Consider the following 17,037-nt stretch of genomic DNA (forward strand, 5'->3'; position numbering starts at 1 on the left):
AAAACTATTTTTTCCCCACCACATTAATTGACGCATATTGTCTACTCATATGTGGGAGAACGTAGACTCAATTTATCACATTACCACTGCATAGGGGAGGAAATGCTGTTTTAACCCTTTAAATTCACATATTATATGTAACATGAAAACTATGTAAACTGGCTGAGTTATTCCCAACCCATTCCAACAACTAAATTTAGTATGATAACAATAAAATATATTCTGATTGGTCAAAAGTGATGGAATTATGTATAGCTACACTTTGGATGAACACTTCATCACATTTTTACATACTTACATACTTTTTACATTACACTTCAGTTTTCATATTTGTATTCTATTTTGTATTTTTCATTGCTCTGTTGTTTTTGAGGGATTTGAGGGAAGCTCTTTACTTTGATAGTCCCCTATAGATTATCTACAGGTGCTCTAATTATTATCAAGCTATGTGGTGCAATTCAGCTGATTCTCAACAGTATAAGGGTTATTTTAATGATTTACATAGGTTTTAGGGTCTCATTATATTCCATTACATTCCACATCTATTACATTCCACTTAAAGTTCAGCTGCACTTGGTAGATATTTAGTTCACTGTTAGTTTTAGATAAGATGAGCATCTACAGCATCTACAGTGGACTCTTAAAATAAAGTGTTAATGAATTTCTGATATGAACTTTAATGGATGCAGTTATAAGTGTGAACAATGGAAGCCTACACCTGCCGGTGGCTCTGAGTGTTTAAGGGTAATAAGTAATATTATTGCAATTAAGACGTTTCCATTGTTCTTTCTCTTTTTTTCTTCGTGCTCAGCATCAGGCTATTTCAGCTTCTTTTCCTCCAACCACTGTTAAACCATCCGTTTCATCTCATCATAGTATTTTCATCCTGGAACGCTAATTATTTTCGATGAATTTGTCTTGTCTAAAATATGTGTTCAAAGGCGCTCTATTAGCTATTCCAGTCTTGCTTAACGTCTCTCTCACATTCTAGGCCCATGGCTCCTCTGCCCCATCCTTCTGCTCTCTTATCTGTTTTCTTTTCCTCCCCGTTTTCCTTTCACCCCCACCCCTCTGCCTTCCTCCTCCATCTCTCTCTCTCTCTTTCTTCCCTTCTCTCTCATTCATTCTCTCGCTCCTCTCCCTGTCCCCCTGTGGCACACCGTGTCGTGTCCCTAATTTATTTATAATTAGTGCTCTTTGTCAGAATGCGGAGGGAATGTTAAAGTACATGCTGCTCCTGCCTGGGTACAAATGGGCCAGTGTCTCTCTCTCTCTCTCTCTCTCTCTCTCTCTCGCTCTCTCTCTCTCGCTCTCTCTCTTCTATCTCTCTCTTTTTCTTCCCTCTCTTGCTGTCTCTCTCTTATCTTCTTCTTGTTTCTCAAGAACACTATAGTTTCTTTCTCCTCTCTTTTACTAAGCTTCTTTTTCACCTCAAGATCTCTCTCCCTCTCTCTCTCCTTCTTTCTCTTAAGCTTTTTTTCCCATTCTCTCTCTCCTTCATTATTTTTCTTCTCTCTCTCTTGAATCTTTTTCTCACACCTCAAGAACACTCAGAACTCTCTTTCTGTCTCTCCTCCTAAACTTCTTTTTCAACTCGATGTCCTGCTCGCACTCTGTCCTTCATTCACTCTCAGCTTCCTTCTTTCCATTCTCTTTCTCTTTCTCTCCTCCTTTCTCTCTTTCTACATTCTCCCTTTAAATATCTGCCTCCATCTACCTCCATCAGGAGAACCTTACAGAACTATCCTGTTATTCTTGCTAATATTGACACATTAAATATAAGCACTTTGAAAGCTGAATTGTAGTGTAGTGTGGGGGTATGTAGTCAAAAATGGTGCACCTATTAGCTTAGATGGCAACAACTTAAAGCACTAAATTGCTTTGCTTAGAACACAGAAGCTGAAGACAGAAGCTCAGTATTAACCTCTTTTTGCAAGCCATTCTGATCCATTCCATGGTGCAATGGAAATTAAATTGGATATTTCTAATTAATATAATAAAATAAAATGTTTTTCACCATAACTCCATTAATAGATTAACTAGGAACCTGTTGGCTCTCTGTGTGTGCAATATTGTGACTCTGTGTTGAGCTACTAGCGAGCAATGTGGGGTGAAAGGGGAGAAGTGAGAACCCCTGTTGTGAAAACAATTCACACCTCTCCACAAAGACGGCTGTGCCTAAATAAAATGATAAACACAATAAAATTCATTTATAAATGTTGAACTGCTCGCTCACCTATAAAGATAAAAATTAAAAAAAATGTTTTCTTCAGTTTTGGAAATCATACACATTTCCATTGAAATGTGTTTCATCAAAGTTATTGAAAAACAAAAATCCTTATAGTTCATCTAAAGGACCTGAAAAACAGGATAAGCTTTTTATGGCTACTGTGAAAAAGGTTTAAATTATATGTCTCTTCCTTACAAGGGGCTTAACGATGCATCATGACATGGTATTGCACTATAAAACTCTGATAATATGTATCATGGCATTGTGGAGGATAGACATTCTATTTATTATGCCCTTTAATGCAACTGCACTGTTTAAAACCCAAAGTTTGCAAACTATCAGCACCAATCAGTGACTCACTCCAGCACTCCTGTTGCCTTGCCTATGGTTTCATAAGTAACAGTGGCGTAGGTTTCACTTCAACTTTAAAAGGGATGCACTTCTTATACTACCTGACCCATCATATGATTACATACATTAGGTATGTTTGGTTAAACTCTAACTCAAATTGCCAACTCAAAAATCTTTACCTGATGTATCTGATTTTCTGTGTTAAAACACCTCCTTACACTCACAGTTTGCCTTTGACACTTCAAAACGTTCTCTTCCTTTTCTCATTAGTGTTTACACATACAGATTGCTAATTACTCACACAGATCAGTGTAGCTGTTAGACACAGGCTGAGAGAGAGAGACATGCAATGACATAACTAGAACAGCACTTTATCATACTTCAACAAATCAAATGCCAAAGAGTAAAACTTAGCCAGACCTTTTATCCATCTGGTTGCAGTACCAACCTGGAACTGAAAAACAGAGCTCAAAACTGGACTCTCTGGTCCAAAACTGGACGCTGGCAACCCTAGTTTGACATATGTAGGTGTCACACAGACACAGAAGTTTTCAGGAGCTTTTTCTAGGTTTAATGAATCTAGGTTTTACTAGATCTGCTAAACTAGCTAGTTAGCTATATGGACTGCATTTCCCATGAGTCTGTGTGGGCAGGGACATAAAGATGTGATGGAAAATTTAGAATCAAATTAAATCAAAGAGGCTCTGTTTAAGCCATAATTGTTTGAAAATTATATGATTTAAGAATAGATATATTTTGGTCAATATTAACAATTAAAAGCAATCACAACACACTGCTAAAAGGCAATGTCCAGATGTGTTAGGAGGAAATTATTGAGGGTGACAATTCATCCCCCTCCAAACATTACAGAGGACCCCCCCACCTTTGATTAGCAAGTTGTGCAAAAACATGACATCATTTTTCTTCATTCAAATTCTGTTGAACATATCAGGAGAATGCAGAATCATGAACTTGATATACTGAATCAAGTTGTGGGCTGAAAGTATCGCTAAGTTTGGTTTTATTACTATAGTGCAGTAGTGAAATTCAGTGTCATTTCAAGTTTCAAATGCCATTGTGTGTTGTTTCAGATTTTAAAGCACTGTTACAAGTACAATGATATGTAGATTACACTCTCAGAAATAAAGGTTCCTAAGTGATTCTCGGCCTGGAAACAAACTTTAATTGGTACTGAACCTTTTATTGTGAGAAGTTATGTGGTTTGTTAAACTTTAAAAAGTGCCTATGCATCAAATATTTATTTATAAAAACAGTTCGTTAAAGAACCATCCACTAAAAGAACAAAAAATCATTTTTCTACATTCCAAAGTACCTTTTTTGGGACCTTTATTTGTTAGAGAATACCTAGAACCACATAATTATTTGCTTACTGAAAGAAAAGTGTTGATGTTTGCGGAAGTATGAATTTGCTTTTTTGGAATTTGACTAAATTAGCGTTTGGCATGATTGAATGCAGTGAATTCATCATCATGAAGCAGATACACAATAATTAATCTCTAAATGATAGTTTCAAATACCCTTGGCACATTTGCATCTGTTACAGTCATATTTCACTACAGCTATATTGTTGTTTATAACTTGTATAATTAGTTTTTAGTATTTATTTGTATAATTTGTTTACTATTTGCATTCTGCTTTGTCATTACTCATTTATGTATCCACCATCTCTACCAAATTAGTAGTACATGCGAAAGCACTCGGCCCAAAAGAGATTCTGATTCTACAACCTCTCTGCAAAGATATTAATAGCTTGTGAGCTACAGGTTGAAGATCTTTTCTCCAAATCAGCATTAGACATTCAAAGCAAACATGATGAGCGCTCAGTTAATGAAGAGTTTGACTAACTGGAATCATCTCTTTGTCCTTGGATGGGCCGATCACCTGGGTCCTCTCTCTCCTCTTGCTATGATCTCTCCATTCGCCTCTCGTGCACCGTATCCCCCCGTCTATCCCGCTCTTCCTCTACCCTTTCTCCACCGATCCCTTCATCCCTCGCTCCCTCTCTCCACTGCCCAAGGCAATGCCGTCCTGCAGGCTTTGATCACAGGGCCAGGGAGGAAATAGGAAGTGGGTCAGAAAGTTGTGCTGGAGACTGCAGGAGAACAAGGCTGGCATATCGAGTAGGTGAACAGAGAGATAGGGAGGGAGGGAGGGATGGGGCTAGAGAGAGGGAGGAGAGGAGCAAAGAACGAGAAAGGAGGAGGAGAGACAGAGGAGATTAAAAAAAAACAAGAACGCGAGTAACAGGAGCACACTCCAGAGATGCGTTAGAAAGGTATGACATCACAACCTGCTCTGCTTAGGAAACTGAATCTGATGAATGAACAAGCAGCTGATTGATAAACCTATACTATAACTAACTCTGTATTTGCCTGATCATTAAACCAATGGTTTAGTGAAAAATCACATTTGCACAGTTTTCCCTCTCATCCCAAATACAGTCGATCAGCCAAGACATATACGGTGCCCAAGTTTGCTTCTTCAGTTTAGCACTGGAGCTATGTGGCTAATGTTGCTAACAAGTGTTGAAGGCTTATGTATGCTAATTATCATCATGCAAACTGTCTGCCTAAGGGGACGTTTAGACAATACTTTTTTAAACTCTCTCACGCGGGCTTCTTTTCATTGTTGATGGCACAACAGTACAGTAAAAAGTACTGCCCCAGTGTTTTTAGTACTTCGTGTTTTTAAATTGTGCATTTAAAAGCTTATTCACATCAAGTAAATAAAAAAAAACTAAGAGGATTTTAAACATGGTGGATCTTCCAGAGTTCCCACAGTCTTAAAATACTAAACCATTGGTTTTACCACATACTGGGTACAAATGTTCTACAAAAAGACCAAACATAAACAGACCATGATACACCAAGATAAACAAAACACGGCTGTAAACAGTCGTTGTGTTGTACTTAGTTCTCATTGTCATTCCCCAGCCTTTCAGTTATGATCTTTTAAATATTTTCTTTAAGTTCTGCATTTTTAAAGTCAACATGTTGCTTACTGTGTTCTTCTGCAGTGCCATGAGCAAGATGAGCTGTTTTGCTACCATTTGTTTGGAATGCAACCATGATGATAGAACAGTGGACGGTCTGATTTTTAATGCATCCATGTGACACAAAAACATCTAGCTGCCTACAATTAAAAACATTATGCAACGTCACAATCTGTCAGTTTCGGACTTGTTGTGAAAGACAGCACTAATATGCACGTGTTCATTTTCAAATAAAAGTGCTGTAAGCTAATGTTAGCTACTTAAGTTCCTATCATCATTTCATACTGTGCATCTGCTCAGATATATACCATCTACAAATGTTATGATTTTATGATGCAAATGATTTTCTTTTCTTATTGCTGCCACTTTCGCTGTTTCACTTTTTGCCACTGCTGTTCACACACACACACACACACACACACACGTGTCATCTAAACCGCTTATCCTTCTGGGTGGTGGGGGTGAGGGGGTTGCTGGAGCCTATCCCAGCAGTCATTGGGCGGAGGGCAGGTAGGAAGGCAGACTGCTGTTCATCTTCGTATAGTTCAAGGATGTAAATTGCTACATTGGTAAGCACTTCTGAAAGTAATGCACTCTGCAGAACACTGTCTGTTGTGTCAAGCAGCCTTAGATTCATATCACTGCACCAAATCTGAACAGGCTAATCTGTCCTCACTCTACAAGACTCAATCAGAAAACCGGGGCTGTATTTGAAAAGGGGGCCACCAGTTTTATCCCTAAATTCCTACAAATATGGACTTAGTTGCAATGATTACAATTTGTCTAGGTGTTTCAATGCATGAGTTTATACATGTTAACCAACAGGACCCAGCTCAAAATGTTACTGGCCTATTGAGAATGCTCACAACTTTTACAGTTACCCACTCGGGCAATGCAGCCCCCTAAAAATGGCATCCTGGTTCTTTTTAGGCAAAAGCAAAGCTCACATTTGAAAAAGGTATCATCTGAACACCCTCTAAATCATCAAACTTGCTTCAAACAGTGTCAGGTTGTTGAGTAAAAACAGCAACAGCCATTGCCCTTTCACAGTGCTACTAGGTGTTGTAAGGTCCCTGGACAAAAAATTAGTCACCTAGCATGTTTAAGGTAGTAGTAACTTCAGGCTCCTGCAGATGGCATTGCACGGGGATGATCGGGCTGTGAATACCTGCGGGTGCGTGACAGGATTCATAGATTGAGAAGAAGGTGGTACAGTGCAGTGAATGTCTCATTCGATGTGTGGGAAATGGGTTGCACAGCAGATGTTAATAATTGGCAAAAAGGTTGTATTTGGGCATGCCAAAAGCCATAGTCAGATTCATTTACATTTATGGCATTTAACAGATGGTCTTATCCAGAGCGACTTACAATTTGATCATTTTATACAGGTAGGTGAAAGCAGTGTTGCCCAAGGACACTTACTGGTATAGTGTAAGGTGCTTGCCCAGATGATACCAGCAGTGGCAAAAAACCTAGTCTACAGGAAATTCTCATCAGAATGGGTTGAAAGACAAAACTGACGGACAGGGACCACCGGTGTGTTTCACAGCTTGTGAATAAAAATCGCAGGCAAGAATTGCTTCTAAAAGTCAACGCAGGTCATTCACAACCAATTTCTGAAAGAACACTCTCAGGGAACTGTATACCATGAACATATGGAGCAGAGTGACACGCAAGAGGCCTTTGCTCACTTCTGCTCACAAAGTTGCCTGGTTATAGTGGGCGAAGAGGCACAAAAATTGGACTGTTAATGACTGGAAACGTGTTATCTGGTTATAACCTTCATTGTTAGTGACATTAGCCTCATTGCTGCAGTGCAAAACTAAGGAAACAAACTTAACAAAATTAACAACATTTGAGGTAAGATGGGGAAACTCTGTACTTTTCTTTCCACTCCACCATCTATTTTAACCTAAAGTCTCTATCCATCTACTTTAACATTCACTATTGTCTCAGTGCTGTTAAAATTTCTGAGTATGGCAAAATTGCATAAATCTGATTTTTGCTGAACTATCACTTTGAAGCAGTGATGATTTTGCACATCATGTGTTTGGGGTCTGTTCCACCATGGACTCCCACCTCATTGAATTGCACATGTATTAGTATTCAAAACATCTCATTAATATTCAGAGCTCGTTAAGGCCTCCTGATGTCGTCAGCTCACCTGGGACGAGGTTTGTAAAAGATCGTGCCAGTCGGTGGGAGGTTCCTGCATGGGACAGTGGGGTTTGGGGTGCAGGTGAGAGGGGCAGAGGGAGACTAAAGGGGTTGTGGGTCTCTGGTAATTGGACCAATGGGAGGTTAGGCAGCCTCTAACATGCAAACACCCATATAAGCACACATTCAAAAGTACATGCAGACACACACACACACACACACAAACACTTGGACACACAAAATCACGTAAGGTTGATACTCTCACTCACACACACATTGGCATGTTCACAAAAAGGACAGGGTAAATTAGGGTGGTAATTACTTTTTGTGCTGTCAGAGGCAGTGAAGGGTAGGAGATGCAGCGCAGGACAGCGATGGGTCAGTGCTGAATAGAGAATGAGCGAGAGTGAGAGAGAGGGGGATGGGTTCAAATTATACCAAATAAAAAGAGTCAGAAGGAGAATTAGTGAAAGTGGCATATTTAGAGCCACTGCTTTCTGGAAATTTGGCTTGTGCTCTCAGCGAGAAAGTTGTCATAATTTTTTTTCCAGAATGTTATCACCCCAAACTGATAACACCAAAATAATGGAAAAAAGAAAAATCTTTTTTTTTTGTTTTTCTAAGAATAGATATCCCATAATATTAACTTATACAGTACTCTTCAACAGTCAGAGACCACCATTCTTTTATTTAATTTAATGCTAAAATGACTATTAATTAAAAGTTATTCATTTTTTAGCATCAGTAAAAGCATAAAACATATATTTAACACAAATAAAACTTAAGTAAACTTAAATAAAACAAAATAAAATGTCAAATGTTTTCATATTTCATGTGTTCATGTTGTCTTTGTTACAACTTCCTTTATTTTTGAGAGACTAAATTACAATTTTTCAAAGAAATTTGCAGAGATATCTTTCCACTCTTCCAAAGTTTAGTCTTAGTAGTTGGTTGCATTTTCTGCTTTTCACAATCCAAGTAATCTCAATCACATTCAGTGATGTTGAGGTCTGGACTCTGGGGCAGCCTCTTTGATTTAAAAATTTTCCCTGATTTGGAAAAAATCTTGTTTATTTCCTTGATAGCTACACCATGGTGTTGATTTGTGGAAAGATAGACAGAAACACCTGTGGATTTCTTCAGATCTGAAACAAGAGTGGAGCTTGATTTTTCCTGTCTTCCAAAGATTAAAACTTTAAGTACTGTTTATCTGATGGTGATAGTTTTGGTGGACTACCAGTCTGTTGGAGTCCCATTTACTCTGTAGCTTTTAAGATTTTTCTAATTCCAGTTTTGGAAACTCCAGTTTTTATACTTATAACATTTGTGTGGTTTTATGTACCAAAAACAGTTACAATTTTTACAAGACCATTTTCCAACCTTGTCCCTTAGAATTAAACAGCTGTTTTCTTTACTGTGCCTTCAAGACTGATATATGTAAATTGTCTCTGTTCTGATTGATTGTCTTGTATTGTGCCTCATTCAAAAAGCAATCCAGGCTGTAGCAGCATGAATGGGCAGGGCTAAACTGCTGTAGGCTTTTGATAACACAAATACAATAAATTCAGAACAGGCTTTTTTCCTTGTATGGAAAATAAGCCTCAAAAGCAACCCCTATCTGAACTTAGAACAAAAGTTGTGCTAAATATCCTAATCTGGCATATTTGAAATGCTCTCAGGCACATAAGTCAAATTTTCAAACATGAACAATCCATTTTTGAGATTTAGACAGATGTTTTTGCCCTGATTATTAATATATTTATTGATGTGGTCTATTATATTTTACTTATGTGAATGAATACAAAATTTAAAATACCATGATGAATGATAATTCTAAAGTCTATTCTTAATAAGAAAACCAAAGACGGTTTGCTATATATTTTATATATATCATTGCTGTTGGACAAAAACCTTGTATCTCCAAAATGGTAACTTTGCAAGAGAAGGAAAAACCATTATTTACCTTTATTGTAAGTTAATATAAGAAGATTTAATTCTAAGTAATTTTGTACCATTTGTGGCGGTCCATTCATCTTGAAATTTTCACCCGGCAATGCACTATATATGTTCTATCTAGTCACTCATCCTACATGAGACGAAAAGCTAGTTTTGGCTCTCTTTGAACAACCAGAGCTGCACAACACTCACAAACATTACCACAATCTGACCATGAAAAGGAGTTTTCTATTTACTAGCTATTATATATGTAATTCAAAATGTTTATTAAACATCTTCTTTCAGTTTACATAAAAATGAAAAGACAAATGAGGCAAAAGTGCCGAACCTCACTTTTTATCTATTATCATTTTCATAATAAAACGACTTCCCTCAGTTCCTCTTTCAGAATTGCAGTTCTACAGCATATATTTCGTAGATCAATTATCTCTTCAAATATATGCAAAATGAATTTGGAGAATAAATACCTGTTGAATGTGGATGCTTCACATGTAACAAACCAAAAAGACATAAATGGCAAACAGATTGACAGTTATCAAGCACAGACTGTATGGCACTAATAGTGGTGGTATTCCTGATCATGTGAGCAATATATTAAGTAAGACAAGAAAAGGAAGAGAGAATAACATGGGGGGATGGAAGATAGAAACATTATTGTTTTTATCAGAATAATAGTTAATGCCCCTTTTTTCAATTAAGAGGGATCATGAAGTCCTGTTGAAAGACAGACAGTGAAAGACAGAGTGTGTTAGATGAGTAATGAAGGGTAGGTTGGACTGAAGGAGATTGAAAGTGACGGAATGCATGCAATCCTCCCCTCCACTCTCCGAGGTGCCCTTGAATCAGTGCTGTCTGCAGATATCATTATCCTCTATGTGACCTCACTGACCTTTACCTGTGAGTACCATTTAACACTTGACATACATTCACACCTTCAGCACTGGACACCTGCATTAACTCCATTCTTGCTATCACCATTACATCAGGCTTCAGTTTCAGTGTACATTTTCAGCGTTTGTCTATATCTTAACATGTTGTAATACATTATGTAGTAAAACTGAGGGTCCACAGACAGCTGTGGGTTTACATTAGAGCACATATGAGCTGTACATTAAAAATGCAGGAGTGCAGGGGAAAAACTGTACAAATACAGAAATCGACTGTATTCAGAACTAGAGTAAAGAGCTATAATGGTAAAATACAGTATGAGTACTGTATATAAACAGTAAATCACTGGAGAAATTGCTGCCAGTATTTTACTGTAATTTTACACTGAATTTTTAAAAGTGTTTCCATGCCCACAAATACATTATTTTATAGCAATAGTTACAAGGCTGGAAAAGCTTTACAGAACACAGGTGAACCATTTAACCTGATTAATTTAGATTGAAGTTTAGAGTTACTAAATAACAATGGGCCTCATGTACCAAGTTTTTTTCTAAAATTTGTTCTTAAGAAAGATCCCAAGAAAAAGTCTACATGACGTGTTCTTAAACCGCAGAATTGTTCGCACCTTTGTGCTCTTGAGTGTGCGCAGATTCTGTTCTTAACCAAGAACAAATCCCAAAGAAGAAAACATTGGTGAATGTCAGAATCTTCATGAAAACTGTATAGGTCAGTTTCAAGAAGAAATTTCTTTTTAAGAACGATTGGTGAATGAGACCCAATGAATTTCCAGTTTAAAATGTAATGCTACTGAGCTGGAGTATGTTGTTGTAGATGATCAAAAGGACAACAAATTTGCCACCAACAAATTTGCCACCATGTACTGCGCAGGTACATTTTTCATTCATCAAGGTACAAACAATGTAAATGTACCCTCAAAGATAGAACAGCAGTTTTAAGGTTCAATTATGTACCTTAAATATATTTTCCTAGTGGAAAAGTATGCTTTTGTATCTCTTCACAACCTTCTGTTTTAAAATGGAACAATAAAATAAAAAGCCTGGAGATGAGACAGACTGTGTCTCTCACAGAGTCAGTACAACTTAGAAAATACTACTTCAATGGATTATGGTACAATTATATTCCCTGACTGAAGGTACCCAGTTGCACTCTTGAGGGTACCACCTCAGGGACAAGAGGGGTACTGCCCCAGTGACAGTTTCGTACATTTTTTTCTGAGAGTTAACTAATGCTAGCTTCATTACCAAACAACAAAATAAATTAAATCTGACGTATTCTAGTCTCAAAGGCCAGATTTCTGCCAGAGAGTCTGGTGCATTTTTGTCCCTTAACATGGCCAAGACCTGCCTACTTTGTCAGGAAAAGGCCATTTGACTAACACGCAAAATAGCCAATCATAGACCGTTGCTTTTGTGCGATGTGTAGGGGCTACAAGAAAAACTAACCCACAGTAAACAAGTCAGAAAACACATGAGGGGACCATACTTAAAGCTGCTAAATGCTTCAAAGAAAATGCTTGAACTTCCTTTAAAGACACAATGCCATGAACTTCACAAACTTTTTTCCAAGCCACCAACTATATCTTGCTCATCCACAGCTCGCAGAGCAGGTAACTGCAAAAGGTTATTTTTCAGACTGAACACACAGCCATGCAGATAGCCATTCAGAATGTAACTAACCAAATTCTGGTAGCTCTGGCCAGCATGGAGTTCATTAGATATCAGACACTCCATTTACAAGTTGGTGGAGCAACTGAGGCTGAGACTAATTTAGAGTAGAACGGAACTGATTAATAATTGAACTAATAACTGAATAATAATTAACTTGTGCTATAAAAAGGTTGGAGTATAAATTTTTCTTTATATTCATATATGAAACTGTAGAGTAATTTTTGCCAATATGCGAATGCCAATAAAGCTTGTCCAACTTCGCAAAAGTTGCTATGAAAGTATGCCTTTGTAGGCAGAACATGGACAGACATTATTTTAATTTATTTACAAAAATGGTTCTTCAAGCTAAAGGTTATTTAAGTAATCAAAGTGGTTCTTCCATGGCACCACTCCAAAGAACCCCCTTTGGCACCTTCATTTTTAAAAGCTCAAAGTGGAAACAGGTAGCAAGATCTGATTAACTGAGTGTGTTTTTTCCCCCCAAGTTGTCACAGAATATCCCAATCTGCTACCATGGAAAAGCTGACAGGCAAAATATCTGTATGTCTTAATTTTCTGCAACTTCCCACCCACTTCTTTTTTTTCCCTTTTTATTTTAGCTGAACAAGTGTCCCCCCACCTGTGAGGAGGAGAGGAGCGTGTTCCTCTCTCCACACACACCCCTCCCATTTGCTTAAGCCTATTTTAGCTGGACATAATCTGAAATGGTACTTAACTGAATTTATGTTGAGCTCAGTGCATTAACTTCGGCTTGTGCCTTATGTTTCTTTGGGCTTTTTCATGAGTGCAGAGAGAGAGCAAGATCGAGAGAGAGTGAGCAGAGAGAGAGAGAGAGAGAGAGAGAGAGAAAGAAAAGGAGAGCGACAAAATTTGAAACCCAGACCACGGAGTAGACGGCCTATCAGTATTCAGCGGAGAAAGTGAGTGATGGCGAGAGAGGGGGGAGAGAAGAGAGAGAGAGAGAGAGAGAGAGAGAGAGAGAGAGAGAAAGGGGAAAAAAGGAGGGGGTGATGTATCAATATTCTGAGTAGTGTTTGAGGGCAAGGGGAACGAACAGGGGAGGAGAGAGAGAGAAAGAGAGAGAGAAAGAGAGAAAGAGAGAGAGAGCAAGAAAAAACTACCAAGTGGGATTATTTGCTTATATGTGCAAGTGTGTGTGACTGTGTATGTGTGTGTGTGTGTGTGTGTGTGTGTGTGAGTGTGTGCATGTATGATTCTCTGATGGATGCTGTGTGTGGATGCTCACTTGTTTGTGTGATGTCTGAGTGAAGGAAGAGGAAAAGGTTTACGCTGTTTAGATGTGATGGAATCTTCCCCTTCTTAGACATCCCCCTCCTCTCTCTCTCTCTCTCTCTCTCTCTTTCTCCCTTACTCTCTCTCTCTCGCTCTTTTACTCTGGGTGCTAATCAGCATTTGAAAGGCAGCTTTGACAGTGAGAAAGAAAGTAAGGGCCAGTGAGGAGGAGGAGGGAGGGTAAATGAAAGTGAGGGAGAGACTGAGAGTGAGTGAGAGAGCGAGCGAGAGAGCGAGCGAGAGAGGAAGATTGAGTGAGACTGGAAGAGAGAGAGAGAGAGAGAGAGGGGGAGAGAGAGAGAGAGAGAGAGAGAGAGAGAGGCAGGGGCTATACAAGCATGCCTTTTATATTTACTAGCAATTGAGGAGGAGAGAGCCGGAGAGACGGAAAGAGAGAGAGAAAGAGAGAGAGAGGGTGAAGATACAAGCAGTGTGCGTAGCTTTCCCAAGAGGAAATGAAAAGAAAAAGGCTCTGCAAGGCAAGAGAGAGAGATAGAGACTGAAAGAGAGTGTGAGAGAGAGAGAGAGAGGGAGCAAGTGTATCTTCTCACTCAAGTCATATCTGAGAAGAGTCGGATGGTAGGAAAGTGTGCGTGTAAGAGAAGGAGAGAGCGAGAAAGGGAGCGAGCGAGAGAACGAAGCTTAGGTCTCTCCACGTCCATGCTCACTCTCTCTCTCTCACGCTCAGACTCACGGCGGACGCTCTTTTGTGTGAGCAGGATTGTTCTGCGTCCAGTCTGACCCCCTGTCACCCCCCCAGAGTGTGTTTAGGCATGTGTGTGTGAGCCTGTGTCTGCGTGTGTGAGGGTCCTGGAACGCGGAGGTCTTGCTTAGGGGGTCTGTCCGAGTCAAGGGGGCGTCTGAAGAAGAGGAGGAGTGTGTCCTGGCACAGCTGCTCAACACTGGACATGCACATCAGGTCAGTCCACTTTCAGCTACCGACAACTTCCCTCTGCTCTGAGCACTGTTTACATCGGGGCACTAAGTGGACCAGTACATCCACATATGTACATTTTTACATGCTATTATTTTCTACCAACTTCAGTTTTCTTGTGTATTGCCACTTCCTATAACCTCTGGTTCCTTTTTATATATTTATTGTTTTTTAACCTATGTGCCAAAACAAACTCTACTGTGGTAGATGCAGTTTTCTTAGCAAAAGGCTAACATCTGTCCATATCTGTTCATATTAGCCTTCATTCAACTTTTCCGCCATTTCTAATAACCTCCTGGTATGCTTTAAAAAAACCATGCCAAAATACATTCTCAGGACAATTTTCTTAGCAAGAAACTGGTGTAGCAATATTCATATTAGCCTTCGCTAACCTTTGCCAAAAACAAACTGTAAGCAGATGCAGTTTTCTTAGCAAAAGGCTATCAAATATCTATGCATATTAGACTTCGGTAAACTTAATATTTCTTGCACATTTCCACTTCTCATATCCTTCTGGTACACTTTTAAAAACCTATTTCCAAAATAACTTCTCAGGCACAACCGGTTTTCTCAGCAGAAGGCTGATCATCTATTCATATTAGCCTTTACTACACTTCAATACCCAGCGTGCATGTTTCTACTTTTCTGTTTATTTACGTTAGCATCCAGCTAGCCTGCTATGAAGGAAACTCTGCCAGTGTTAGCCAGGCTAATGAAGAGCCAAACAGGCACTAAAATGCCCAAAAATATAGCTTAGCTTCTTGTAACTCGATATTTTTTTTCCTCTTTAGTGGTTTACACATATTCTGAAACACAGGCATTTTCACATGTTCGCCTCTGCATCACCTTCGTGTTTGTTTAGCGCTGTAATGGTCCTCAGGGTCCTCTGGAGGTTCGTCTACCTCCTACAGCTGTCTTTCACTGTTCCTGAGATGGAAATCATACTCATTTAGCACTTGCTACGTAGTTCAAGGCTACGTGGCGTTGGTAACGTAAAAAGTCCGATCGTACGCTTTGTTTTGGTCACTTCGGTCGATCCGCACCTGTTATTAGCCAAGTGCCTGTCAGCTCTGTGCTGTGGGAAAGTTTCTGGAAGAGAGAGCTGGACTGTATCGGCACTTCTCCGAGCGCACCGGCTGTGTTTCTCTATTTTTCGTGGTGCTGGAGGCAGAGAGAGAGAAAGAGGGAGAGAGGGAGGAGTGTGCTGGGCTGTAGAAGCGCAGCCTGCCTCTGCTGACGGGCTATTCTACATTATGTCTCTCTTAATTAGTGGATTTTGTTGGATTAGCGCTTTTACGGCGCTTCTTTCTCTGTAAGCTTCTTACTGAGAGGGAGAGCAGATATGAGGCTGTTTTGTTATCCGACGCTTTCAGATCTAATAACTTCGCTTAAACGCGAACTGTATCGAAAATCTTAACTGCCTGTGTCTAACAAACGCAAACATTTGTTGTTGCTGATAAAGCTGAGAAGCGTGTGAACAGATGCCTGATACCGGCGACTGGAGACAGTGAGCAGGACAGCACTGAGCTCAGAGGGTTTTCTGCATTTTCAACAAACTAACTCATTCATATTCAGTCTTTGCTGCTGTTGAAACTGACCCTAACCTTGATAATGAGAGAAGCCTTTTCACTGGAGAACATAATGTTCAGACACAGTGATGACTCATAGGAATAAACATTGCCACTGTAATAATAATAATAATAATAATAATAATAATAATAATACATTTATGTATCAAATACACTAAAACCTCTTGGTTCTGCTTTGAACCCATTTCTTGGGATTCTGGTCCCCTTAATATGTGTTTACTAAATAAATGCTTGCTTAATTATCAAATTAATCCTGTTGTTCGGTGATCAGGGCTGTTTGGTATGTATGAATATCACATATATGGCAAAAAACATCCATAACATCTGTTTTTATGCCTGCGCTGCTGGAAATGTAGTGCTGTGTCTGAGATTAAGTGTAAGGTTTAGTATAAAGCAGTAGAGCAGTTCAGTGTCAGTAGAAGCTAAAGGGACAGAAGCCGTTCTGCTGAGATTAAAGAGCTCACTGATCTGTAGCTGTGTCAGAGGATATGCCCCTGGTTTCCCTCTTTTTGCTGTTGCTTAAGTCATTAACTACAGTGTTAGCTCCTCAGAATTTCCCCTTTCAAGCATTTTATTTAAAAAAAATCAGGGCAGCATCTCCCCAAAAATCTACCTGTTGCTGATAAAACGTGGCTTAAATCACTGAGGAATTTGAGTTTTCCTAATTTGTATTATTTTGCATTTGTTTCTTCCTTGCTGATGAACTTTATTTCTGATCCATATGTTTGCTTATGGCCGACATGTTTCTTTCCTGTTTTCTATGCTTTTCCATGTAGTGAGGATGTGGTAAAACATAGGTGTAGATGTGCTGCTTTCCTGAAAGTGCAAACTGAGTCAAGAGTAGCGGAAAGTACATTGACGGCCTCATTGCAGGTTCACATGGAAAAGCCACTGCTACAGCTAGAGTATGTAATTTACTGTAATTTACCAAGATTCAT

General features: G+C 39.1%; 1 protein-coding gene across 1 annotated transcript in view; it reads left to right on the forward strand.

Annotated features, from left to right (window-relative positions):
* The first annotated feature begins 13,855 nt into the window (after nt 1–13,855).
* The window catches only part of npas1 (neuronal PAS domain protein 1), a 46,418-nt gene continuing 43,236 nt past the window's right edge, over nt 13,856–17,037 (forward strand). The window contains exon 1 of the mRNA XM_036563725.1: nt 13,856–14,495. The gene's annotated coding sequence lies outside the window, so the exon portion shown is untranslated. The remainder of the gene's footprint in view (nt 14,496–17,037) is intronic.

The sequence above is a fragment of the Colossoma macropomum genome, unplaced genomic scaffold (assembly GCF_904425465.1).
Source record: "Colossoma macropomum unplaced genomic scaffold, Colossoma_macropomum, whole genome shotgun sequence".
Lineage (NCBI taxonomy): Eukaryota > Metazoa > Chordata > Actinopteri > Characiformes > Serrasalmidae > Colossoma > Colossoma macropomum.